This window comes from Orcinus orca, chromosome 20 (assembly GCF_937001465.1).
Source record: "Orcinus orca chromosome 20, mOrcOrc1.1, whole genome shotgun sequence".
NCBI classification, from domain to species: domain Eukaryota; kingdom Metazoa; phylum Chordata; class Mammalia; order Artiodactyla; family Delphinidae; genus Orcinus; species Orcinus orca.
This window is the reverse complement of record NC_064578.1, coordinates 28,342,890-28,368,613: the sequence shown is the minus strand read 5'-3', so window position 1 is coordinate 28,368,613 and position 25,724 is coordinate 28,342,890. Positions and strand designations below refer to the sequence as shown.

At 42.6% G+C, this 25,724-nt stretch overlaps 1 protein-coding gene across 3 annotated transcripts in view; it reads left to right on the top strand.

Moving 5' to 3' along the window:
• Positions 1–25,724, top strand: part of LOC117199107 (peroxisomal membrane protein 11A-like) — a 234,429-nt gene that overhangs the window by 73,642 nt on the left and 135,063 nt on the right. Inside the window, exon 3 of one of the 3 annotated variants that reach the window (XR_007474440.1) lies at positions 10,316–11,043. The exons of the other annotated variants lie outside the window; for them this stretch is intronic. The gene's annotated coding sequence lies outside the window, so the exon portion shown is untranslated. Of the gene's footprint in view, positions 1–10,315; positions 11,044–25,724 lie in introns of those variants that run through there. 3 annotated transcript variants of the gene reach the window in all.

Genomic DNA, 25,724 nt, shown 5'->3' with positions numbered 1-25,724 from the left:
ATGTTTTTACTTATGCTTTTTGGCAAACTTGGATGTATTTCTGAATGGTCTGACTGGCGTTAGGGTGTCGGATTGAAGAGCTGACCTGTGGCCCAGTTCATTAGTACCAGGCTTTAAACGTCCAATTCAATACTACCTGACAAAGAACTTTATTCCCCACGTAGGCATTGCCCAGAACTTTAGACAAATTATTTAACCTGAAATAGTCTTGTCACTCCAACTCTTGGAGTAACCAATTCTGTCACATAATTATAATAAACATTTTGGGGAATAAAACTTCTGCCTAATATTGGATCAGAATGTTACACTTATCTGCAAGGCCAGTATATTACATGAACATTATCATTGTACAGTTCACTTAATAGAACAGTGACTGGGCAATTTCTGGAAAATCTTTCATGATCTAAAAGTTGCTTAGCCCAGTGGATTTTTAATAACATCTAACATCTTAAGAAAGGTGTTTTTTTTTTCTTTTCCCCATTCCCTATCTCCATCCAAGGATAAAATTCATCCAGTTATTCAGAGCAATGGCTCAACTAACCTTAGTCCAGAAAAAAAAAGGTCTTACCTGTTTTTTTGTTTTGTTTTGTTTTGTTTTTGTGGTACACGGGCCTCTCACTGTTGTGGCCTCTCCTGTTGCGGAGCACAGGCTCCGGACGTGCAGGCTCAGCGGCCATGGCTCACGGGCCCAGCTGCTCCACAGCATGTGGGATCTCCCCAGACTGGGGCACGAACCCACGTGCCCTGCATTGGCAGGCGGACTCTCAACCACTGCGCCACCAGGGACGCCCAGGTCTTACCTGTTTTAAACTTACTTCCTGCTGTCTAGAATAGCCCCTTCAGCAAGCAACGTATTAATCTACTTAATTAACATGTATTGTGCCTTCTTCAAGGCCAAGCAGGGTCCAATTATGTGCTATAGCTAATTTTACCTTCTTCCTTTTGTACCTCATTCTGCTTCCCCTCAGCTCCCCCCTTAGCCTTATAGGCTTACAACAAAAGCTCAACAGGAGCTAGCAGTAGCGTGATAAAATTAAATAGAATGTCACAGAAAGGCCTGGGAGTTTGAAAGATGCCTTTTAACTTTAGCAGGGAGACAGAATAACATAGCCCTTGTCCTTGGCTTGGAGAAGTTTATATGGCAATTACATGATGGTTATTCTGTTTATTTGCCCTTTTTGGACACTGTTTTTCTTTACGTGAGAAAAATATGTCAGCGGAATTGCTATTGAGAGTACACATCCCCTAGTAAAGGCAAGTGTTGTCATCCTGTTGACGCCACCAAAGCCTGTTAGGACTATTAATTTTGTTGTTCATTTAGGCATGCATGGTTGCCACAGCAACAACAATCTCATAGTTCCTTCAAGCCCTCTGTACAGTGAGCATCTGTTGAGAGTCCTATGAAGGTTCCATAGTTTCTGTCCTTCCTGTCACAGATTGAACCCCTTGCTTGCTCTCCTTATGAGCTACATATTTATCAAGAATCCCTAGAGAGAGAAGAGTCTCTTTGCTGGAGCCAGTCAAAGGAGAAATCGAAATGAAAATGAAGGTTTTTGTTTCCCATGGGCTGTTGCAGAAGACCTCAGAATAGGTGGTTTGGAAGTCAGACAATTATTAAAAATCTTGGTCAGCTGAAATGTGAATAAGTCCTTGGCAAAATTCACAGCCAATCTTTTATAGAGGGTGGCCAAGACACTTAGTGTCCTGCTTAAAGCCAAAATTGTAAATTCTAGCCTAAACTCCCAGTGGTATGCAGTAATAGGGTGCAGTCTCTTGCCAACTATTTTTCATAGTCCAAGACATTCTCCTAAAGAACTATATTGTTTTCAGAAAATATGTGTCTTGAAAGGACACATTTCCTCTTTTAATTTCCTCCTAACCACGGGCTGGTAGCTTACATGTTTTCAAAAGCCATCTCCTAAGACAGCCATCTTCTATGACACTATTTAACATGAGTCCTTGTCTTTGATGCTGTCCTAATTCATCTCATCTGCAATTTATACAGCCAGAACTGGAGGAGAGTAACAATTTACAGATAAAGTACATGCTACCAAGTGAAAGGAGCTGAGACAGGGGCAGTCTGTCTTTTTACAGCTGTTAAGTCCTTGCAGAATCCTTAGTTGAAACTTACATGTAAATATTAGGGCACCTGACTGAGTAAGTTTATCAAAACATCTTTATAGGTTTCCTACTCCTTCTGTCATTACTCTGATCAAGATGATCAAGAACAAATTTCTGTATTCATTTCTGCAGAGAAGCTTACTCATCCCTCTTCAAAATTCTCTTACCTAATGATACCTATTGTTCAATCATAAGTAATATTTAGCAATAAAATCTTTTACTTGGAGGAAATTATCTTTGAGAAGAATTCAACTTGGAATTCTCTACTGATGAAGTAATTGTCATTTCCACCTTTCAGTTTAGAGAAGAAACTTCTAAGCTGAATACCATTCTTAGGTAAGAAGGTTGGGTCTGGGTTACTCTGGCTTCCATAAGACAGTGAGCATGTTCTGGGGGCTTCTTTTTTGCAGATTTTTGTGGGGACCCCTGGGACCAATTTTTGTAGGACTCTCCCATTCTAAGCACACTTTCTGGACCATTTTTACTTTTTATTCCCATTTTATCAGCAAAGAAGTCTTCTCTTCATTTTATATTTTACTTCTACAGGATCATAAGATCGTAGTATTTTTGAGCTGGAAAACAACCCCCGTGCCGCCTCCACTGATCCTCTCTTATGCATTTCTGTCCTCAAAACTTGCAAGGTCTAACTATGCTCATATTGATCACTTTTAAAAACTTATATACATGGGGCTTCCCTGGTGGCGCAGTGGTTGAGAGTCCGCCTGCCGATGCAGGGGATACGGGTTCGTGCCCCGGTCCGGGAAGATCCCACATGCCGCGGAGTGGCTGGGCCCGTGAGCCATGGCCGCTGAGCCTGCGCGTCCGGAGCCTGTGCTCTGCAACGGGAGAGGCCACAACAGAAAGAGGCCCGCGTACCGCAAAAGAAAAAAAAAAACAAACAAAAAAACTTATATACATGGATTCATTGGCAGCTGAGCACAAACCAAACATTTTGTTATATACAATTTATTATACAAGTGTGGGTTTAAGGGAAATAGCCCTAAATTACAAATGAGATTTTTTTTTCTAGTTCCAGCTCTGATTTTATTCACGGAATGACCCTGGACAAGTCTCTCAATTTTGCTAGGTGTCAGTTTCTTTATCTGTAAAATGAGAATAGCATTCTATCATAACTTATTATAAAGATAAATGAGATAATATATTTAAAGACTCCTTGGAAAGTGTGAGGTACTATATATAAGTATCAGGTATGTGGACACCCATCCATAATGCCTGTCTCTGGAGTCCACATCAGGCTAGTGACTTTAACTGTGCCCTTAGCCAAGGTCACAAAACCCGATTATAAATCCACTTACAAAAATGTGGTTTACCTTGACCAAACAATTTCACCAATAGCAATCTATATTGCAGAAATTTTCATTCATGTGTGATTATTGGCAAATGACAACTTTTCTGTACTTCATTTTCTCACCTCTAAAATGGATTTGACAATTTACCAAACACAAATAATTTTAAATGTATAGAATAAATCTAGAAGAACACGTTTGGTTACCCTGAGACACAGGATAGTGTCAAATGCTTTTGTGAAGTTAGAATATATTGCAGTCTAGTTGTTTTCCCACTTCAACTGTAACTCCCGACTGTGGGGTCTCTATTAATAGTTTCCCTTTAGCCCCTACAATGGCCAGCATAGAGCTAGGAACATGGCAGACACTGAAGATATGTGTTTTCAAAGAATAATGACATCTTGTGTATATTAAAAAACAGGGTTTTAACTTGAAATTTTCTATTAAGTTATTCATTCATTAGTTTATTAATAAATTATTCATTAATTCAACAAGCAGTTGTTGAACATCCATTAGAGGCCAAGCGTAATAGGTGTTGGTATACAGTCATGATAAAAGGCTTATGTAAATATCTAATTAGACTAAGTTCTCTCTACCAGTAGGTCTGAACTGTACAAGGTTTGGTACCTGGACTTGAATAAATTTTATGCTCTTGCTTGCAATCCTTCTACTTTAAGGAATACTCTTCAGTGACTCAGATGAAAACTCAGAGGAAGCTAGTAGAGCCTTGGAGAGCCTGATGGAGCATGAAGTGCTCTAGATGATTCTGAAGGCCTACAGACCTTGAGCATCCTCTCCTTTGGTTGAGAGATCTGTAATCAATTCTCCAGTTATGAGCAGGGCTGAAGCTGACACAGCAAGCCTGGGGGTTGAGGGCATGGAGCCACTGCCTGAGTTTGAAGCTAAGCCCTACCACTTACCAAGTGGGTAGTCTTGGGCAAACCATATACCCTCTCTGCCTCAGTTTCCTCATCTGTTGAATGGAAGTAATAATATGACCTCCTTGGGTTGTTTTGTAGATGAAAAGAGATGATACACTTAAAGTAACTAGCATAGCGATTAATATATTTAAGGATCCAGCACATGATAGCTATTGTTATTATTTTAAAATTAATCTTATCAAGAAATAAAGCAGGGACTTCCCTGGTGGCACAGTGGTTAAGAGTCCGCCTGCCAATGCAGGGACACGGGTTCGAGCCCTGGTCTGGGAAGATCCCACATGCCGTGGAGCAGCTAAGCCTGTGTGCTACAACTACTGAGCCCACGCACCACAACTACTGAAGCCCTCATGCCCTAGAGCCCACATGCCACAACTACTGAGCCCATGCGCCACAACCACTAAAGCCCGTACACTCTAGGGCCTGCGTGCCACAACTACTGAGCCTGCGTGCTGCAACTCCCGAAGCCCGTGCACCTAGAGCCTGTGCTCCACAAACAAGAGAAGCCACCGCAATGAGAAGCCCGCGCACTGTGACGAAGAGTAGCCCCCGCTCACCACATCTACAGAAAGACCATGCGCAGCAACGAAGACCCAACGCAGCCAAAGACAGAAAAAAAGAAGAAAGAAAGAAAGAAAGAAAGCAGCCAGTCCATCGGTATGGGGGGGGGGTGCCCTGGGACCAGATGAACGTGGAGATGAGATGAGCACAAGAGATTAGGAGATGGTAAATAAATAATGAGAATCAGCGACAGGGTGAGAGTACAATTGATAGAGGCCAAAGAATCAGAGAATCCTAGGATTTTAGAGTCAGAATTCATTTATTCATTTATTCATTCATTCATCCACTCATCGATTCCATAAATATTTACTGAGCACCTACTATGTGCCAGAAGCTGTTCTAGTTGCTGGGTCTATGCATTGACTAAAATATTGCTGCCCTTGTGGGCTTTATATTTTAGTGACAGAAACTGGACCATTTGGTCCCCTTCTTATCACATGCAAAAACCCTGCTACAGTGCACTGAATGCTGATCCTCTATCCTCTTGGTTTTTTAAAAATAATATATGTATTTTAAAATATTTACTTCACTGCGTGGGGTCTTTAGTTGCAGCATGTGGGATCTTTTCACTGCAGCTCTAAGGCTCTTCATTGCGGTGTGTGGGCTTCTCTCTAGTTATGGCATGTGGGCTCCAGAGTGTGAGGGTTTAGTTGCCCCATTGCATGTGAGATCTTAGTTCCCCGACCAGGGCTTGAACCCACATCCCCTGCATTGCAAGGCAGATTCTTAAACTCTGGACCACCAGGGAAGTCCCTATCCTCTGTTTTTATATGTCTAGGAAAGTACATTAATGAATAGGAACAGCGCCTTCCACTCTTGGCCAGCTGGAAGTGTGAGGTTCTTTTTAAAGTGCCGGGCTTCCCTGGTGGCACAGTGGTTGAGAGTCCGCCTGCTTGTGCAGGGGACACGGGTTCATGCCCCAGTCCGGGAAGATCCCACATGCCACAGAGCAGCTAGGCCCGTGAGCCATGGCCGCTGAGCCTGCGCGTCTGGAGCCTGTGCTCCACAACGGGAGAGGCCACAACAGTGAGAGGCCTGCATACCGCAAAAAAAAATAAATAAAAAAAATAAAGTGCCTAAGTATAACTCTATGCTTATTGTATTGTATTGAAAATAGTACTGAACTCTGAATAAAGCTAACCTGCTTTTATAGAACAGCATTTGAAAAATCCTAGAGCTGGAAATACAAATTTCCAGGTATTCCAGAGCTGAGGAATACAAATTTTGGTAAACACAATCCAGAATTGGGAAGGGTAGGGAGAAAGGCCAGAGATCATTCAAGTGTGTGGCCATCAAGAATGCAGCAGAGGGTTTTTCTGGCAGAACTATGGGAAAACCTATAGTCTGATGAGGCAGATTCATGAAGAGTGGTGAGGGGGCTCCTGTTCCCACCCCAGAAAGGTTCACTGGTCTCATATGTGGCTTCCCTTGCAGCCATGTTTTCCCAGCTCATTACCTCAGGTACTCTATATGTACTGCTGAAGTCTCCCTGAGAAGGAAGCAAAACCTTCCCTCTAAGGAGGTCACCTAGGATTGCAGTGCTTTGCTTCAGGCAAACATCCCTCCAGGGAAGGAGCCTTCACTCTCCCTGCTGTGTGCATAGATTGAGGAGCCCCCAAGTCTTGACAACAGGTCAGTGGCAAGCCAAGCTTCTAGACCCAGACAGCGGCACAGATTTTTATCTGAACTTAATTCCTTTTTCAGAAGAGCTTTCATGGCCTTTCGTCTCTTATTTGAATTTAATCCCCATGGATCACAGTTTTGTTCTGTGGATCCATCTAGCAAAACATGATTCAAGGGTTCTTGGTCCTTGGCTGGCTCACAGAACTACAGAACTCTGAAGAGATCAGCCCTCTTACTTACAGGTGAGGAACCAGGGCTCGAGAAAGTCAAGTGAGCAGCCACGGTCAAGTGGCAAGTTGGTGCCGCGGACTAGCCCTGTGCCAAGCTCCAACTGACCAGGGTGTTGAGAAGGACGAGGGATAAGAGAATGAACTGCACTGAGATGGGATCAGGAGGACCAAGACAGCTGATGGCTGCAAGGCGGGTTTATTGAAACATAGCAAGGGTTATATACATGTGCAAAAGGAAAGTACCCAGACATATCATTCTTGGAAATCTCTGAACTTTCGCCAGTTCTCATATCAAAGGTACAGTCCCTCGGGAAGAACCTGTTGAACCGAGACCACATGGAACAACCAGGGCTTTTCGACCTCTTTGATCTCAATGCCCGGGATGAGGTGGCCTTGCCAACCTCTTTTACGTCACCCTTTGATCTCTGATTCATAGCATTCCTCCTTCAGGCAGGGACATGCCGGGATAGTCCTGCTAGACTGCCCCTGTGCCGGGACAGTCACACCAGACTGCCTCCAACAAGTTGGTAGAAGCACTGGACTACAAGAAAGGTTACAAGTCTTCATCCAGGGTTCTTGTAATTTTTTTTTATTAGCAATAGGAAAATCTGCTCAAAAACAACTCATAAACCTCCTAGAATAGAGATCTTAGATGTCATAGGTAAAAGAGAGTATAGAGATCGTGTAGCATAGTCCTCTGAAAGAAATTTTAGAGTTTTAAAGTACCTTCTCCCTTTATTTTATTTAAAGCAATGTCTGGCTTGCCACAGCCAGGAGTTTGAGATGTGTTCTATGGCGTGTGCACCTGTGCACCTAGGGATGATATCAGTGTGGCTCCCTGAAGATTTCAAGACAATGCCTCCTCTCAGGTTTTATTTTGTAGTAAAAATAATTTGTGGTGGTTTTGGTTTTTCTTGTCTTATGAGCTGGGGGTGACAGCCAGAAGGCCACTGTCTCCTAATTTTCTGTGTGGTCATTATCCGTACTCCATTCAGACCACAGTGAAGACCACTGGATTGTAAATGATACCCCAGGGACTGTTCATGTGGTCATCTGTGGGGAGGAAAAGGGGAGGTATGTAGGCAAGCAACGCTGACCAAAATATTTCTCCTGAAAGCTCTCATACTTGCAGTATGAGTTCACCACTGGAAGACTGCCATGTTTTCTATTTTAAGGTCCCATGTCCTTTATGTCGCTCTGCTGCTCCTAGTTCTACCCTGTAGTGTGGAGAGTAGAGATGAAGATAATGCGTCCTGGAATTGGACTTCCTGACTTCAAATGTTGACTTTGCACTGACTAATTTTGTGATTATAGGCAAATGTCTTAATCTTTCTGGGTTTGTCTCCTATCTGTAAAGTGATTTGACAACTTTATCTAACTCAGATGATTGATGTGAGGACTAACTGGATAGAGTATTGACACACTGGCCTGCAGTGGCCACTTAGTGAATGCTAACTGTTACCATTAACATCTCAGCTTGTGCAGCCCAGCATTGTGGAAGGAACACTGGATCAATGGGACAGTAGACACAGGATTTGGTCCAGGCTCTCACTTTTACTTAGCTGTATGAACTTGGGACAGTCACTTGATCCCAGGTCACAGAATGCAAGACATGGAAGCAAGCATTTGGTCCAACCTCCTCATCTAATGAATGAAACTGAGGAAGAGGCTCACCCAGAGTCCACAGGGAGTTAATGCCCAGGCAAGGATCAGCCAGTACCTACTCTCTTGACTTCTAGCCCAGAGCTCTTTCTATCATTACTTTGGGGACCAAAATCCTGCCAAGTGTTCCCAACTTTGCTGAAGACCTGAGGACTTTGGGGTTGGCAGGCAAATGGTTCCTAACAAGCTGTCTTGGGGTTGTGGCCATCCCAGAAGCAACAGCCAATGCATTCTAATATGTCATGGTTGGTATAAGTGTTGGAAGCATAGTGATGCCTTTAAGAAGCTACTGGGTGAATGCCGCTGCACTTTTGGGGGGCCCAGAAAAACTCATTCCAGACCAACAGGACAAACTTGGGCAGGTTCTTATGGCCCAGTGGCTTAGTGATCAACCACATTTCTTCTTTCACTTTCTTGGCTCCTGCCTGAGAAGCTCACAGTGACTGTGTCTCTCTACCTTAAGCTGTGGATGTCTCCTTTAGAGCTCTTACTAGAGGCTCTTGCCACACATTTCCTTCTCTCCTCTCTCACTCAGATCCTAGGAGTATAGGTTGACCATATTATCCACTCTTGCATATATGGCTTGATCTGCAAGGTCCTCTTTCTGTTCTGCACCCTGCCCACAATGGACGCTCAACAAAGCCAGTCCTCTGCTCATTGTTCTAAATACATCTCAGGCTTCTGGCTCTGGTTCATTGCATGTATTATGTCTTTCCATTGATTCTTGCTGAGTCCTCTCAGATTAACTATTACATTTCTATGAAGCCCACAATGGTCCCCCTACTCAGAAGTGGTCTCCTGTTCCTTAGAACTTTCAAAGGACATATTGACTGTAACTGATGGTTTACACATGTCAGTAGAGGTCCTATCTCTCTTAAGAAGCTCCTTCAGAACCAGGTACTGACATCTTTTTAATCCTCCAAAGCATTTAGCAGAGCTCCTTGCCCATTGTAGGAGCTCAGTTAGACCTGCTTGAACAAGTGTTGACTGGTTAGCAGGGTTGCTAACCACGGGCTCCAGCCTTAATAAAAAGATTATTCCTTCACAATGAAAAGTGCTTTCTCCTTGGGCGCCATTGTGAGTCTGTGATAAGTCAGTCATAGCCATTTAAAGTTTCCTTGAAGCTGTGGCAATGCCCAGTTGTGTTGAGAATTCTACTTTTTAGAAATCCGGAGTGACACATTTTTGAAATTAATATCAATTAAAATAAATTTTGCTCTTCTTTTTCTGTTGGCAGAAACTGACCACCCAAGATGGACAAGCAAAACAAACTAACATACTTTAAAAATGCAAATAGAAGTTCAAGGACATCAAAGGTGTGATGAGTGATGGAGTTCTGAAGCTTTCATTTACTCACCCACTCATTCACTCAATCAGCAAACAGATTCATGCAATTTGATTTCCTGCATTTCAGAAGGAAACAGTTGTGTTATTCTATTTATGCAGAGTTCTACGCAGAGTTCTATATAGCCCTCTGCTAGAGCCCTGTGCTTCTGAAATTGTTTGCTAAAATAATAGTCAGAAGTAGTTTGTGTTCACAAAGTCGAACTCAGTGTTTCCCTAAGATCAAACACTCGATGACAAATTTTATCCCCAAATTCGGTAAAAAAATGAGACGAATGCAAAGATTAATCCTTGAAAGCCCTTGAATAAGCCTTTCCTCCTCCATTTTGTTTGCTTTTTAAATATTGTAATCAGAGAATAATAGGTGAGTCCTTCTGTGGATAATTAAAACACATGTAAATTGAAATTCTCAGGCCAGTAATTAAATTGAGGAGTTCACTGGGTAATGTTTACTTTTTAGCTCCCAGATTGTGTGTTCAGTTCCTCTTTAAGCTGTACTTTTTCCTTCTTTTTTTGTCTTTTTCTTCAGTCTGGGAGATCAAAGCAACCTGAATTTTACAATAGCATCTTGTGAAAGAAGAGGCGGAGGGAAAGCCACAGTAGTTTCAGTAAATAATGGGCTTTGATGTCTCCAACTTGAAATCCATATTTTGAGAGCCCTGATGTATCTAATAGTATTTGGAATAAAATTTTAAGTCCCAACGCTGGGGCCTTTTGCAGGGAAACATGCGTGTGAAAAGTGGATGTTAACATTCATCTCATATCTTACCCCTGCCTTACAACAAAATGCTTCCATTCTTTGTGAAGTTTGTGTGGTGTCCATGTCACATGTGAGTAGTTTGTCCACTTCTTTTTGGCTGCTGTTCACAAAATTAAGAACTGTTAACCTTGGCTTGAGGCTTTGGGCAATTCATGGGGGGGGGGGAGGTAGTTAAGAAAAAGTAGAAGGAAAAAAACGCTTTCCAGGAATACATCGTTTTCTCTAAAACCGTAGAATCATTCCAAGAGCCCCTCTTTGACCGTGAGAAATACCTGTGAGATCTAACCATTGTTAGGGATTTATGTCTTTAGGCTAAAATCTGTTGGTCCCATTAGTTTGTTTTTGGGTGCAGGTACTGTGGTGCCATTTTAAAAATGTCCTGGCCCTTTGACCATGTTCACAGGCTCCTGGGCAGCAAGAAACTTTGAAGTCCAATAGATATCAAAATACAAGAATAGATTTCAAGAATGACTTTTCTGTTAAAATCTCAAGACAAAATTCCCTTTGCTCTTGCCTTGGAGTCCCTTAGATCATACAGGCCATATGCCTCCAGCAGGGTCTCAGTAGTTCTTCTTTCTCCTGCGGTCACATTGTGTCTGTGATGTCCTGAGTGGTTACCATGGAGGTAATTGTCATGGTGTGAGAGATGTGTGAATTCAGGTGTGGAGAAACTCAGCAGTGAGAGATGGGTCTTTGAGAAAAAGAGACAAATCCCCTTTCATTCCAACTTCCTTGGTAACAAAAGGATGAAGCAGGAAGAAAAGGGGGAGATGTAAATATAATAACGGAAAATTATCATATTTTGAACAGCATGCTTTTTATGCTTTGCATGACATACTGAAAAATCTTCCATTTATTTATTTATTTATGTTTTGCTCACATAGAGTATGGCGTTAAAAACAACTTTCATGTTCTTTCTTGAAGAAAAAACAAATATGGCTTGTGATGCCTAAGAGAATAGCATACTATGAAGTCCAAGTTCAACAGAGAAATCTTTTGAAAGATACACCAGGAAGCTCAAAGGTGATATGTTTTTGCCCAGTTGGGGAAAAGAAAAAGACTGCTGCAATCTGCAAAACATTAAAGAATGAGAGAGAGCCAAGTTAACAATGCAGCCAGACTGGCTTGCTGCTGGCATTTGACAAGCTAGGAAAATGAGACTGCAAAAATCCACAGGGAATTATTTTCCCTTCATGTTAATGAAGTACCATACATTTCTTTCTTGGGATGAGGGGTGGTGGGGGTGAGGGCAGGGGTGCTGCTGAGCAGGTATTTTAAGGAAATGATCCAGAATCCCTGCCTCTGGCTTGTCATAATCAGTGTCATTACTGCTTGTTTGGAAGCTTTGTCTTTTCTTGGAAAGGACCCAGGTCTGGCAGACTCAAGTAGTCAGTGTGGTGGCTGGTGAAGAGGGACCCTGCCGAGGCAAGTGCAGGAAGGCTGAGCGCCCTTGAGCTTTGGATTCTGAGTAAGAGACTTGAGCTCCAGTCCCAGCTTTGCCTCTGTGGATTTTCTCTGACCTTCGCCAAAGCCCTTAACTGCTCTGTTTTCTCATTCTATTATTTACATGAGGCTGTTGTGAAAATAAATATATTAGTATAAAATATATATATTGGTATAAAATATATATTTTCAGGCATTCTACAAATGCAAGGGGTGAGACCTTATTATTTTGGGGTTCCATGTCAGCATAAAGATATTTAGCTGTTTTCTTGTCCAGTGTCATCTTTCATAGACCTACAGATGCAAGTGAGTACTTTGGTGAGTACTAATGCTGGAACCCTACTCTCCATGGCGTTCCTTTGGGGAAAAGAAGGTGTATTAGGATTCTCCACAGAAATAGAACCAATAGGATCTCTCTCTCTCTCTCTCTCTCTCTGTGTTTAATCTTTCTGTCTATTATCTATCTGTCTATTTTTCTTTCTGTCTAAAATGAGATTTATTATGAGGAATTGGCTCATGTGGTTATGGAGGCTGAGACGTCTCATGATCTGCTGTCTGCAAGCTAGAGACCCAAAAAAGCCAATGGTATAATTCAGTCTGATTCTGAAGGCCTGAGAACCAGGGAAGCTGATGATATAAGTCTCAGCCTGAAAGCAGGAGAAGATGAGATGAGATGTACTAGATTAAGTAGTGAGGCAAGAAAAAAGGGGCAAATTCCTTCTTCCTCCACCTTTTGTTCTATTCATGTGCTCGATGGATTGGATGACGCCTACCTGCATTGGGGAGGGCAACCTACTTTACTGAGTTCACTGATTCTAGTGCTAATCTCATCTGGAGACACCCTCACAGACACCCATAAATAATGTTTAATCTGGGTGCCCTGAAGACCACTCAAGTTGACACATAAACTTAACCATCACAGAAGGTGATGTCCCTAGGCAGTGCTCAGCTACCACAGGGTCAAGTATAAACTCTTTAGCCTGGTGTTTGGGTCCTTCCATAATCATTCCCCAACCAAACCTCCCAATTTCATTTCCTTACTCCTCGGGTGCACCCTTTGCTTTGGTCAAGGCTGATTTGTCACTGTAAATGCCTCTGGCCTTCTTTGCAGGTATTTCTTCTTTCCTTACCCAGCCAATTTTACCTATTCGCTGGCTTGCCCATCCTATATTGATCCCTCCCTGTGAACAGCACCTGTTAACTGGTGTCACACATACATTGTGCAGGGTGGGCACTGCACAAGGACATCTGGTCAGGACGGGGGGACATGGGCTTAAACCCAGCCAAGTCATACAACCCACTAAGGGGCTGTGTCTACTTGGAAGAAGGGTACCTTTTCCTAATTTGAAAAAAGGCACTGGAGAGCCACTGCAGGGTGGCTCTGTGTGTATTGATGAAGATAACTTTTCATCTGTGTTAGTCATATCTACTTGAGATTATAAGCACCTTGAGGACTCAAGCTTTGATTTTCTTATAGATACTCACATGAAATAATGCAAAAGTTTTTTCTTTTTTTCTGTTGCCATCCTAAATTTTATTTTTTTCTTCCAGTTTTATTGAGATATAATTGACATATAGCACTGTATAAGTTTAAGGTGTACAGCATAATGATTAGACTTACAAACATCATGAAATGATTATCACAATAAGTTTAGTGAATATCCATCATCTCATACAGATACAAAATTAAATAACTAGGAAAAAAATTTTTTGTGATAACTCTTGGGATTTACTCTCTTTAATAATTTTGTTTTGAATTATAATCAGAGCACTAGGTGCTGAGTAAGGGATTGTGCTAAATGCTCTTTGAATACAGAGCTTACTCACTTCTTTACTTGTCAGTGTCTTCTATATAAGAAGAGAAAATACATCCCCAATAAATACCTGATTGCTTGCTTGTCTATAGTAACAGTAGGAAAACATCAATACCGTTCTCTTTTAAAAATTCTTCAGTACTTATCTTGGTCTCTTGGAAGCAGAGGTAAGGAGTGGGACCATTTCCACTCTGAGGACTCTGAGACTGGTTTTTAGATGAGGCTCTTGGGTGTGGCCTGTGTTCCCTCCCACTTCCAGAGCGACACTGCACTGGGGCTTTGTGGTGGGCAAGAAAAGCGGGCCTGTGGCCTACTGCTCACTCAGGGGCCAGGATCTGCTCCATGTACTGAGGACAGCAGGAAGAGAGCCATGTGTCTCTGTCCCCAAGGTGTTGCTGGACCATTAGTGGCGAAGACATGTAAGGGAGTGGCCACAATGTGATACAAGGAACCCTATAGCAGCCAGGAGCAGGTACAGAGAGAGGCCTGAGGGGTCACTATGAACCAGCAGAGACCTGCTCTCCTTGCATGGGACAGGCACAGCTGGAGCGACTAGAGGGAGAAGATGACCATGAGTGGCTGACGTAAAGCAATCTCATTCATGTCCACATCTTCCATTACAGTCTGGGTGCAGATGGCTCTGGAAATGTACATCTGCGTCCCAGACCCATCTATCACTCGTCTTTCCACTTGGAGGCCTCAAAGGCTCCCTAAACCCATTATGTCCCAAACTGATCTCAGGATCTTTTTACCCAAATCTGGTCACCTCCTGATGTTCAGTTTTTCCAGATAGTACTGCCCATCCATCTGGCTGGGTAAACTCGGGTTTGGTAAATTCATTTGCTCGGCTCACTCACCACTCCCAGCTCCCAGTCCAAGTTTACATCTGTATCTCTTGCTGGAGATGGACGCAATTCCCTCCTCACTGGGCCCCCATCCCCTCCTCCTCACAGCAGCTGGAGTGAGCATTTCAAAATGCAAATCTGATTATGCCCCATGCTCCCCTCACTCCCCTCCTCCCCTCCTTAAAACCTCTTAACGCCTTCTCATTTCCCTTAGGACAAAGACCCATATCCTCAGCAGAGCCTCTAAGACCCTTCATAAACTGATCCCTGGCGACTTCCCTGGCCGCATCTTGGACCAGCACCCCCGCCTCTGTCCTCAGTGGCACCGGCCTTCTTTCCATTCCTCACAGACCCCAGGCCTGGGCAGCTCTCTCTGCCAGGAGTCCTCTCTTCTGTTGCTGCTGTCACTCCCACCCCGTTAGCCTAAGTCATCCCTTCTCACTTTTCAGATATCCGCTCAAGTATCACTTCCTCAGGGAAACCTTCTCTGATCCCCCAGACTACTTCAGTCCTTCCACCTTGTACATCTCTGAGCACATCTCCTTATCAAATATCAGTTTGTAATCATACATGTATTTTTGTGGTTATTTGATTGATGTTTGTTTTCCCTGGAAGGTTGTAAGCTCTGGGATGCCTGGCTGGGTTTGCCCTCTACTACATTGCTAGTACCCAGCACACTGCCTGATATACCTGACACTCTCCATTAATTGTGCAGTGGACGAATGAACGCAACAAGGTTGTTCAGGAATGGAGGGCCACCCCTGGGACTGCAGTGTAGGCTACGTGGGAGGAAGTAGCCAAAGGTGAGGTTGGTCCAGGATCTTGTCCCCTAGGCACAGGGGTGCTGAGCAGCCTGGGAAACAAGGATGTGACCAGCCAAGAGCTGTGTTTTAGAGTAGTAGCTCTGAGAGGGGTGTAGCATGGAGGGCAGAACATCTTAGAACCAGGGCGACATATTAGGAAGTATCTGATTAAGATGACCTGCATTGGAGCTGTGAAAGGAAAAATGGAGAGGTGGGAACAGATGCTTTTAGTATTTCCCATTTCTATTTCCCCCCCATAGGGAAGGAAGTAGTGGATTAAGGGGCTTTACATGGTTTAATGTTTTTAACCTGCCTGACCCGAAGGTCACCAATGTATGGGGAAGACTTGGTGGGGGGGGTTGGAATTGATGGGGTAGTGGGCAGTGTAGCAGAGTCATAAATCTGTCTTTCTCTTTTCCCAGGCAATTGTGGCCCATGGAAGGTTGAGAGGAGTGGGTCCTCTTAGACCTGCTGCCCTGAGCTGATGGTGAATTGCTGTGTGAGGGGGAGTAAAATCTAGGGAACCTCCTTTTGGGCTAGACATATCTGATCCCCACCTTCCTGTCCTGATCTGAGAAGTCTATCAATGGAGACCTGTCTTAACTGAGACCCCGGGTGTCTTATAATGAAGGGTATTTTGAGACAGGCATAGTGTGGAGGGCAGAGTGGTCTTGGGACCCCCAGACCTGGGCTTGGGGCCACACCTCTTATTTTGCTTATTCTTTTCGTTTCTTTCTTTTCTTTTCTTTTTTTCTTTTTCTTGGCTGTGCCATGCAGCTTGCAGGATCTTAGTTCCCTGACCAGGAATTGAACCCAGGCCCCAGCATTGGAAGTGTGGGGTCCTAACCACAGGACCGCCAGGGAGTTCCCTGCTTATTCTTTTCTATGGCTCCTGTGGGCCTGAATCACAGTGACAGCACTAGGATCATATCATGGGTTGCTCCACTGTTCCACCATTGTTGAATTGGATAGAATGCAAAGCTTGATGCCACTAAATTTTAACTTTATGTGAATCTTTTATGGATCTAGCATCCCCTTCTAGAATGCGACCAACATAATAACACTGTTGTCTTAATAGTGTTGATGGCTAATGTATCATTTGTCATTTGATATTTTTTAACTACAAGCAGGGCTGCAACATTTGGTTGTGCCAGTTGTGCATTGCCCAGTTCTGGCTGGTGCCACTCATGTAGACTCCCATGGGGTGGCACGCCCTGGAGGTGTGCACGGTAGCGACGCTGACCATGAAGTGTGCAAGGCAGGCACCTGCCTTATTTTGCTGGCTCAGAATGGTGACGTGCCTTGTTCAGTGTCACGTGACAAGTAAATGCTGGCACTTCAGCTAGGGCCCAGCTTCTGAATCTAAGTCCACTCTTAACTTTGCTATACCTTGTGGCCTCCTGAATGAGCAGTGCTTGAGTAAATGAGTGAATGGGGAAAGATAAAGACTCCACTCAGGAACCAAATGGGCACACAAGGTCCGTGATTTGCTCTGAAGGTCCCTGAGACCTGCCATCAGTGGAGCCAGCTGCCCTAACATCAGTCCATCTGCCTAGACCTCATCCATTCTCGTGTGGACTTTGCCCACACAGTGGGCCTCAGATGACATGGCCTTGGGTATTTTTCTGACTCCTTTCCTGAACCCCTTGCATCTTCCAGGAACACAATGCCACACCTCCCCTGCCTGTCCTGCTTCCTCAGGGCCTCACTTCCAGCTTCTACTAGGTTGTCTTCTCCTGTAAGGCATTCATTAGTAACATGGAAGATTATAATTTCAAGGGAGGTGTAAAAGATAAAACAGCCTTTAAAACACGAAGGAATTACTCTGTAAGGGTGGAATTCATGGCTGGCTGGGAGAGTCATGAACCTGTGGGTCTTTTACGTGGCAGAAGCAGGAAAGGACAATCGAGTAATGCCGATGATAAAACTGAGAAATCACATAATGCAGTTGAGGAAACCGAGGACTCAAGAGTTAGGGGGTTGGCTGAGGCTAGAACCCAGAGGTTTTTCCATTATACCATGTTTCCTCAAGCCATTTTAAGTTGGGGTCTTTCCTGATACCTTTTTCACCTTATGTAACTGAGGGAAGCCCCACTTTCGGACCATCTGTGCCCCTTCAGTGGTTGGGGGAGCAGGAGGGCAGAGCCAAGGGGACATGGAGCTTGGTCAGCAGTGACCTGGACCCTGGTGTGACCCCAGGATCTGTGCTTTTAAATGCCGTTATAGAATGCAGTCCGTCTAGAGCTCAGTGCCTCTTCCCATCAGCCTAATGCAGCTGTGGTGGAGGGTGGGTGGCGACTGGCTGCCTGGCAATCTCCCCCGGAGCCCGGGAGAGGGATTACCCTCGCTCAGGCAGCCTCATCACAGTAATAAAAATGGGAGTTATGTTTATCAACTCATCAGGACTGCCCATTTAGACGATTACCCCATTTCCAATCCCATTTCTAGAGGAAAGAGGATTGCTGGACACTTCCTCCCACCCCCACCCCTAGCACGGCCCTGTTTGTGGGTGGTTTCATGGGGGGATGTGTTGGAGGAGGCACGCTGCAGGCTGAGAGCTTTGTCCTCTTTGTCTTTCCCGGCTGGCAAGCCACAGTGGGATGGCCATCCCCTGAGAGATAGGAGAGGAGGAGAAACAGCCCAGCAGGGGCCTGGAGACGCTGGCTGGCGTCAGTAATTTCCTGCAGGAGATTTTGCCGGCCGAGTGCATGCCACCCTTCTCTTCACCCTTTGTCTTCTCCCATGTGCTGCTAAAATACACTAACGCAACCCTTGGGCTTTGCTCATCCAAATGAAGTTATTTAACCTAATCCCTATGGAACTCAGGTATGAAGCAGGATCATCTATTTGGAACAAGAAGGGGAGGAGATGAGATAGATCCCTGAGCAGCTGGATTACACGTTAGAAAGTTTCTCTTTCCCCACAGAGGAGCCTTTTGGGCCTTTGCTCAGAGACCATTGACTCTTACTTAACACATAGCTCTAATTAGCTTGGTAAAGTGCTTTCTGACACCTGAGCAAATTGGTAGTGGAAGTTAAAGTCACAGGCTGGAGCCAACTCTTAAGAGCTGGACAGAGGAGGTGGCATCTGTGTGGACAACTGTGGCTGGGTTTCCTGCTCAAAGTGGGATGCTGGGCAAATGGCTCCGAAGGTCCCTTCCAACTTTCAGTTCATGGCTTTGAATGTACCTGGTTTGACTATGACAGTGAGGGGCGGAGAGGAGGAGAAAGGGGACATCAGTGGGGAGCTGGTATCCAGCAGGAAACGTGGCCTTGTGTTTTGGGGAGGCCCTGAGTTTTGGTGCATGAAATTAGTCGCCCGCTTTTGCTAGAGTCCTCCAGACACAATGTCTGCTCTTGATTGTCCTTTATTCTTTGCCAGCAAGAGTGGATTCTTGTGGTTGTTTCTAGGTAGAGTTCTGTGGGGCGTCGGAGTGTAATGGATAGACTTGGGCTTGGGGTAAAACAGGCCTGTGTTAAGATCCTGCTCTGTACAAGGCTAGCTGGGCGACTCTGCTAAAATCATCCAGCCTCAGTTGCCTCACCTGTATATCTACTATATAAAGTATGGGTCATGTGCTTTCCTGTCTGTGGTCTTTCACTAGCTCCTGCTTTCCAGGCAAGAGTCTCCAGGAAGCCCAGTACAATTTGAGTTTCAGACAAACAACGAATTATCGTTTAGTGTTAATTACGCTCCAAATACTGAAAACAAAAACTGATTGTTTATCTGAAATTCAGATTTAACTGGGCATCCTGTATTTTCAAATAAACTTTTTATTTTAGAATCATTTTAGATTTCTAGAAAAATTATAAAGGCAGTAAGAGAGTTACCATATACATTAACATCTTACATCAGTATGATACATTTGTCACAATTAATGAACACAATATCACAAATAATGTTAATATATTATAATTAACTGAAGTCCATACTTCATTAGATTTCCTCAGCTACCACCTAATGTCCTCTTCTGTTCCAGGATCCCATCCAGGATAGCACATCCCATTTAGTTGTCATGCTTCCTTAGGCTCCTCCTGGCTGTGACAGTTTGTCAGACATTCCTTGTTTTTGACAGGACAAAGAATCCTTTGATCTTGACAGTTTTGAGGAGTACTGGCCAGGTGTTTTATAGCATGTCCCTCAATTTGGGTATGTCTGATGTTTTTCTTATGATTAGACTGTGCTAATATGTTTTTGGGAGGAGGACCACAGAGGTCAAGTGCCATTCTTGTTCCATTATGTTAAGGGTACATACGATCCACATGACTTATCGCTGTTGATGTTGACCTTGATCGCCTGGCTGAGGTCATGTTCATCAGGTTTAGCATCCTGCATTTTTATTTGCTATACCTGGTAGCTCTATTCCAGGCATATGTGTTCTTCCTTACTAGGCTGGTGGCTTACTGCTGCTGACTTTTTCTGCTTCAACCTTGGAAACTGCTGACAGTTCCCCTAATGAATGACTTCTCTCCATCTCTCTCCCTGCCAGGCCTTAGAGCTTACTCTTTCCTCTGCCTGGAGTGTTCTACTCACACACAGAGCCCCCTTCCCAGCTAGGACTAGGGTAGGTGCTGGCCTTCTGCTCTGGACCCACTCTCAGGTGGTTCTTGTCCCTCAGTGGTTATGATCTGTTTACTTATCTGTCTCTCTGATCCCATAGCATCCCTAGCATCCCGCACAGTGTCTGCTGGAAGTTAATAAATAATTATTGAATGAGTGAATGGTTATTCTAGACAATCCAGATAAAGCCTCTTAGCACAGTGCTTGCCTTATAAACACTAGATATCAGTAAATGCCTGTCTCTGTCTCTTTCAACATAGAGAAAATAATCTTCCCTAAAACACAGCAACTACATTAAGTTTGTGCTTGCCTGACATCCCCAACACATGCCCCTCCCTGGAGATGAGATTCTGGAGCAGTGGTCTCCTAGGATTCCCTGAGAGCCAGATGCCTACGTCAAAGCATCAAGGGGGCCACTTAATGACAGAGATGTTGGGCTAAGTAGGCTATTCTCGGTCAATTTGCAAATTAAAAAGGCATTCTTCTCCCAACAGAGACATTTCAAATTATGAACCCCTTGGCCCAAATTTCCATAGTCAGACCCCCGGCCCTTTGTTAGTGAAAGGGACCTTGCTCTCTTTTTGCGGCCCCCACACAGCACATATGTGAATGATGTTTACACCTAGTGTTGTTTGTCCTTGGTGACTAGTATACTGGTATGTTTCTGTGCATGTTAATTTTTTTCTTTTCCCTCATCCAGTGTAGTTGTGGCCCCACCCCTGAGACCCGCAGGAAGGAGACACCTTGTGTGGTGGTCCCAGGAATCTCTGATCAACCAGAGGGCTCATCATAATGTCTATCATTTATTATCTCCTTTGCACGAGGTGCTCCACCTACCTTACCTCTAATCCTCTCAATAACCCCACAAGTTAAGAATTATTATTCCCATATTACACAAAAGGGAACTTTGGGATTTTGGGTGCTTTAAAAATTTCCCCAAGTTTGTTTGTAATAGAGCCAGGCTTGGAGCTAAGTGTGTGGACTTCAGAGTCTGAGTTCCATCCACTGAGGTTGGCTGCCCCTCCATGGTTTAGAAAGTTCTGTAAGACAGAGTCAGCATCTCCCAAAGGCTTGTGCTCATCAGAATGGTTCTCGGGTCTACTCCTCCCTTTGTTTCCCCAGGTCCACGCTCTAGAGCATGCCCTCATCGTTCCATGTCTACACACCTGCAAGAGCGTCCTTCATGGATTCCCAGTCTCAGATATCCCACCCACAGCCAGATCACTCCCATCTGCCATTGTCCTGCTCAGAACTCACAAGAATGCCCATTTTCAGCCTTATGTATTTTTTGCCCTGCTTCCAAGACTGTATATGCTATTCCTTTCCCATATTTAACTTCATCTGAATTAGCTACAGTCTTCTGCATGACCACAATGGAGACCATCCATATTTCCACTTCAGTGTGTGGAATCTATCCTTGGAGACCCCAAGCCTTTCCCCATGCCTCCGATTCTCCCTTTCCTTTCAGATCCTGGGATACGTTCTCCCTGAAAGGTATACTGACTCACCACCTACCTCTCCTCAAATCTCCATAGCATGTAGGTATGCAAGGTATAAATTAGTACCGAATGCACTTCTGGCTTGTGAGTGATTGTAGGGGTTTCTCTGTATTTCTAATCCAGTTCTCCCATCTGAATTGCAGTCTCCTGAGGGACAAAAACCTCTTTATTAAAATTTACTGAAGTGTAACACATACGTAATAAAATGCACCTGCTTAAAATTTTCTCTTTATTAAGTTTTGACAAATGTACATACCCATGTAACCACCACCACAACCAAGATATAGAACATTTCCATCACCCCAGAAGTCCTTCTGTGCCACTATGCAGTCAGTCTCTCCACCCCCCGACTCATTATTCCAGATGGGTTTTGCGTGTTTTTGAACTCTGCATAAACGTAGTCACAAAGAGTGTACTCTTATGTCTGGCTCCTTTTTGCTCAGCAAATGTTTTAGAGATTCTTCCATGTTGTGTGTATCAATAGTTCATGATTTTTTGTTGCTGAGTAATATTCCACTGTATAGCTGTACCAGAACTTCTTTATAATTTCACCTGTTGATGGCTATTAGGGTTGTTTCCAATGTTTGACTGTTGTGAATATAGTAGCTATAAGTGTTCATGCACAAGTCTTTGTGTGGACATGCTTTTATTCTCTTGGGTGTGTACCTAGAAGTGAAATTTCTAGGTCATATAGTAAGTGCATGTTTAATTTTATTTTGAAACTGACAAATTGTTTCCCAAAGTGATTACTCTATTTTACACCCCCACCAGTAGTATGAAAGTTCCAGTTGCTCCATGTCCTCTCTAATACTTGGCATCGTCAGTCTTTTAAATTTTAGTGAGTATGTAGTCACATCTCATTATAGTTATAATTTGAATTTTCCTGATGATTTAAACACATTTTAATCTGCTTATTGATCATTCATAGATTTTCTTTTGTGAAGTGTCTGTTGAAAATTTTACCTTTAAAAAATGTTTGATTGTCTTTTCTTTTTTTTTTTTTTTTTGCGGTACGCGGGCCTCTTACTGTTGTGGCCTCTCCCATTGCGGATCACAGGCTCCGGACGCGCAGGCTCAGCGGCCATGGCTCACGGGCCTAGCCGCTCCGCAGCATCTGGGAGGATCCCGCAGGTGGACTCTCAACCACTGCACCACCAGGGAAGCCCTGATTGTCTTTTTAATTGTTAAGTTATAAGAGTTATTTCTATATATTTATGTAAGTCCTATCATATGTATTGTATTGTACAATATTTTGTACAATACAGTGTATGTATTGTAAATATTTTCTCACAGACTGTGGCCTGCCTTTCCACTTTCTTAATGTTGTCTTTTAAAGACCAGAAGTTTTAAATTTTGATAAAATTAAAATTTATCAATTTAAATCATTTCCCTCTTACATGGTTAATGTGTTTTCTATCCTATGAAACCTTTATCTGCCACAGGGTTGTGAAGATTTTCTCCTACGTTTTCCTTTAGAAGTTTTATACTTTTGTTTTTTACATTTAGTCTAGCATCTGGTCTATCTTGTTGAATGTTCCAGGTGCATTTGAAAAGAATGTGTATTTTGTACTTGGTGAGTGAATGTCATTTAGGTCAGGTTGGTTGATAGTGATGTTCAAGTCATCTATATTTTTTCTGTCTCCTTATCCTATGAATTATTGAAAGAATAGTTGAGAACTATACTTTAAATTTAAATTTGTCTGTTTCTCCCTTCATTTCTGTCAAATTTTTGTTTCATGTATGTTAAAGCTCTATTATTAGGTGACTGCCCATTCAGCTTGGTTATATCTTCTGGACTTATTGAATTGACCCCTTTATCATTATACAGTGTCTCTGGTAATATTCCTTGCCCTGAAGTCTGCTTTGTCTGATATGAATATAGCGTCTCCATCTATTGTGTTTGCATGGTATATCATTTTCCCATACTTTTAAATTGTGTGTGTTTATATATATAGGGTGAATTTCTTGAAGAATATAGCTGAGTCTTACTTCTTGTCCAGTCTGACAATTTCTGCATTATAATTGCTATGTTTAGTCTATTTACATTTAACGCAACTATTCAAATGGCTGGTTTAAGTCTACCATCTAGCTATTTGTCTTGTTTTCTGTTCTTTTTTTCCTGTCTTCTCTTGGATTAACTGAATATTTTTGTATCCCACTTTATTTTATTATTTCTTCACTTTGTCCATTGTATTTTGTTATTATTCCACTTTATTTCTTCTTTTTCTATGTGTGTGGATATTCCAAGAATTACAATATGAGTCTTTAACTACCAAAGTCTACCTTCAAAAAATATACTGCTTCACATACAATGTAGGACCCTTAAAACAGTAGACTTCCATTGCTCTTCCAATGCCATATGCTATGATTGTCATACATTTCATTTCTACATATGTTATGAACCTACAATACATTGTTATTATTTTTGCTTTGGATAATTATCTTTTAGAGGAATTTTTTAAATGAGAAAAACATTTATTTTTGCTGACGTATTTGTCATTTTCTCTGTTCTTCATTGTCTTGCACAGACCTGAGCTTTCGTTTGGAATCATTTTCTTTCATCCAGAAAATACTCATTTAACATTTGTTAAATGTAGTGCTGGTTTGCTGGCAATGCATTTTCTCAGCATTTTGATCTTAATTTTTGAAGAATATTTTCATTGGCCATTGAAACCTATGTTGTCACCTCCTTCCCCAACATTTAAAAAATATCATTCCATTATCTTATTACTTGCATTATCTATGATAAGAAGTCAGAGATATTTCTCATCTTTCCCCCTCTAAGTACTGTATCTTCTTTCTCTGGCTGCTTTGAAGATTCCCCCTTTATGATTAGTTCTTAGCAGCACAGTTATGATGTGTATTGGTGTAGTCTTCTTGATATTTTTCCTGCTTGATGTTAATTGAACTTCTAGGATCTGTGGGTATATAGTTTTCATCAAATTTGTAAAATTTGTATCCATTTTTTCTTCAAATATTTGTCTGCCTCCCCCTTACCTACTTCTAAGATACCAATTATACATATGCTAGACTGGTAGTCTCTCACAAATTACTTAGGCTCTCTTCATTTTTTCAGTCTTCCCTCCTCCACTCCACCCCCAGGTGTCAGCTTAAATATCAATAGTTTTCATTGTCCTGTCTTCAAGTTCACTGATCATTTCTTCTGTAGTGTCTAATCTGATCTTAATCCCATCCTTTTTTTTTTTTTTTTTTTTTTTGCAGATACTGTATTTTGAGCTCTAGAAATTCTATTTGGATTTTAAAAAATAGTTTCCATTTCTCTTCTCATTTGGTACATGTTTTCATCTAACTCCTTGAAAATATAGCTGTCTTAAATGGCTTGTCTGCTGAGTCCATTTCTGGTCTGTTTCCATAGTCTGATTTTTCTCAGTTATGATTCACATTTTCCTAGTTATTTTCATGTCTAATAATTTTTAGTGGACTGCAGAACATTGTGAATTTTATTTATTTTTATTTTTTTATCTTTTATTGAAATATAGTTGATTTACAATATTGTGTTAGTGTCAGATGTACAGCAACATGGTGAATTTTAAATTGTTGATTGAATTTTGTTGTGGTCTTCTAATGAGTGTTGAGTTTTGCTCTGGCAGGCAGTTGATTTACTATCACTAGTTGAATACCCATTTAGTTTGTTAATAGTGCTAATTTAGCACTACTTCTAAGACTTGGCTTTTTTAGGGTATCTGCTGAATTCCCTGGGTGTTCAAGAAGTTTCCTTCATTCTGCTTGGTTGGAACTTGAATGCTTCCCAATCACATGTAAGTTCTGGTAGTTGTTCAGCTTAAAGCTCTCCAGTAGTTGTTCTTTCTCTGGTAGTTGTTCTCTGTATGGCCTTAGAGTCATACCCTACATAAGCAATTTATTATTTAGACAAACAAGGGCACTCAATGAAAATGTCTGGAGCTCCTTCTTCTTGTAGCTCCTTCTTCTCTGGCACCCTGCCCCTCAAATTCCAACCACCTCAACCTCCCTTAACTTTAATCCCAGTCCCTTAGGCTCAGGAACCCTCCTATCCTCTGACTGGCTTCCTCCTCCCTGTCCAAGAGTTTGGTAAATGTGTTTAGGCAGAAAGCCAGGATGATCTAGGACTCATCTTAATTATTTCCTTTTTCTCAGGCATCACAGTCCTATGTACTTGTTATTCAATATCTGAGGAGTTGTTTCATACATTTTGTTCAGTATTATAAAGGTGT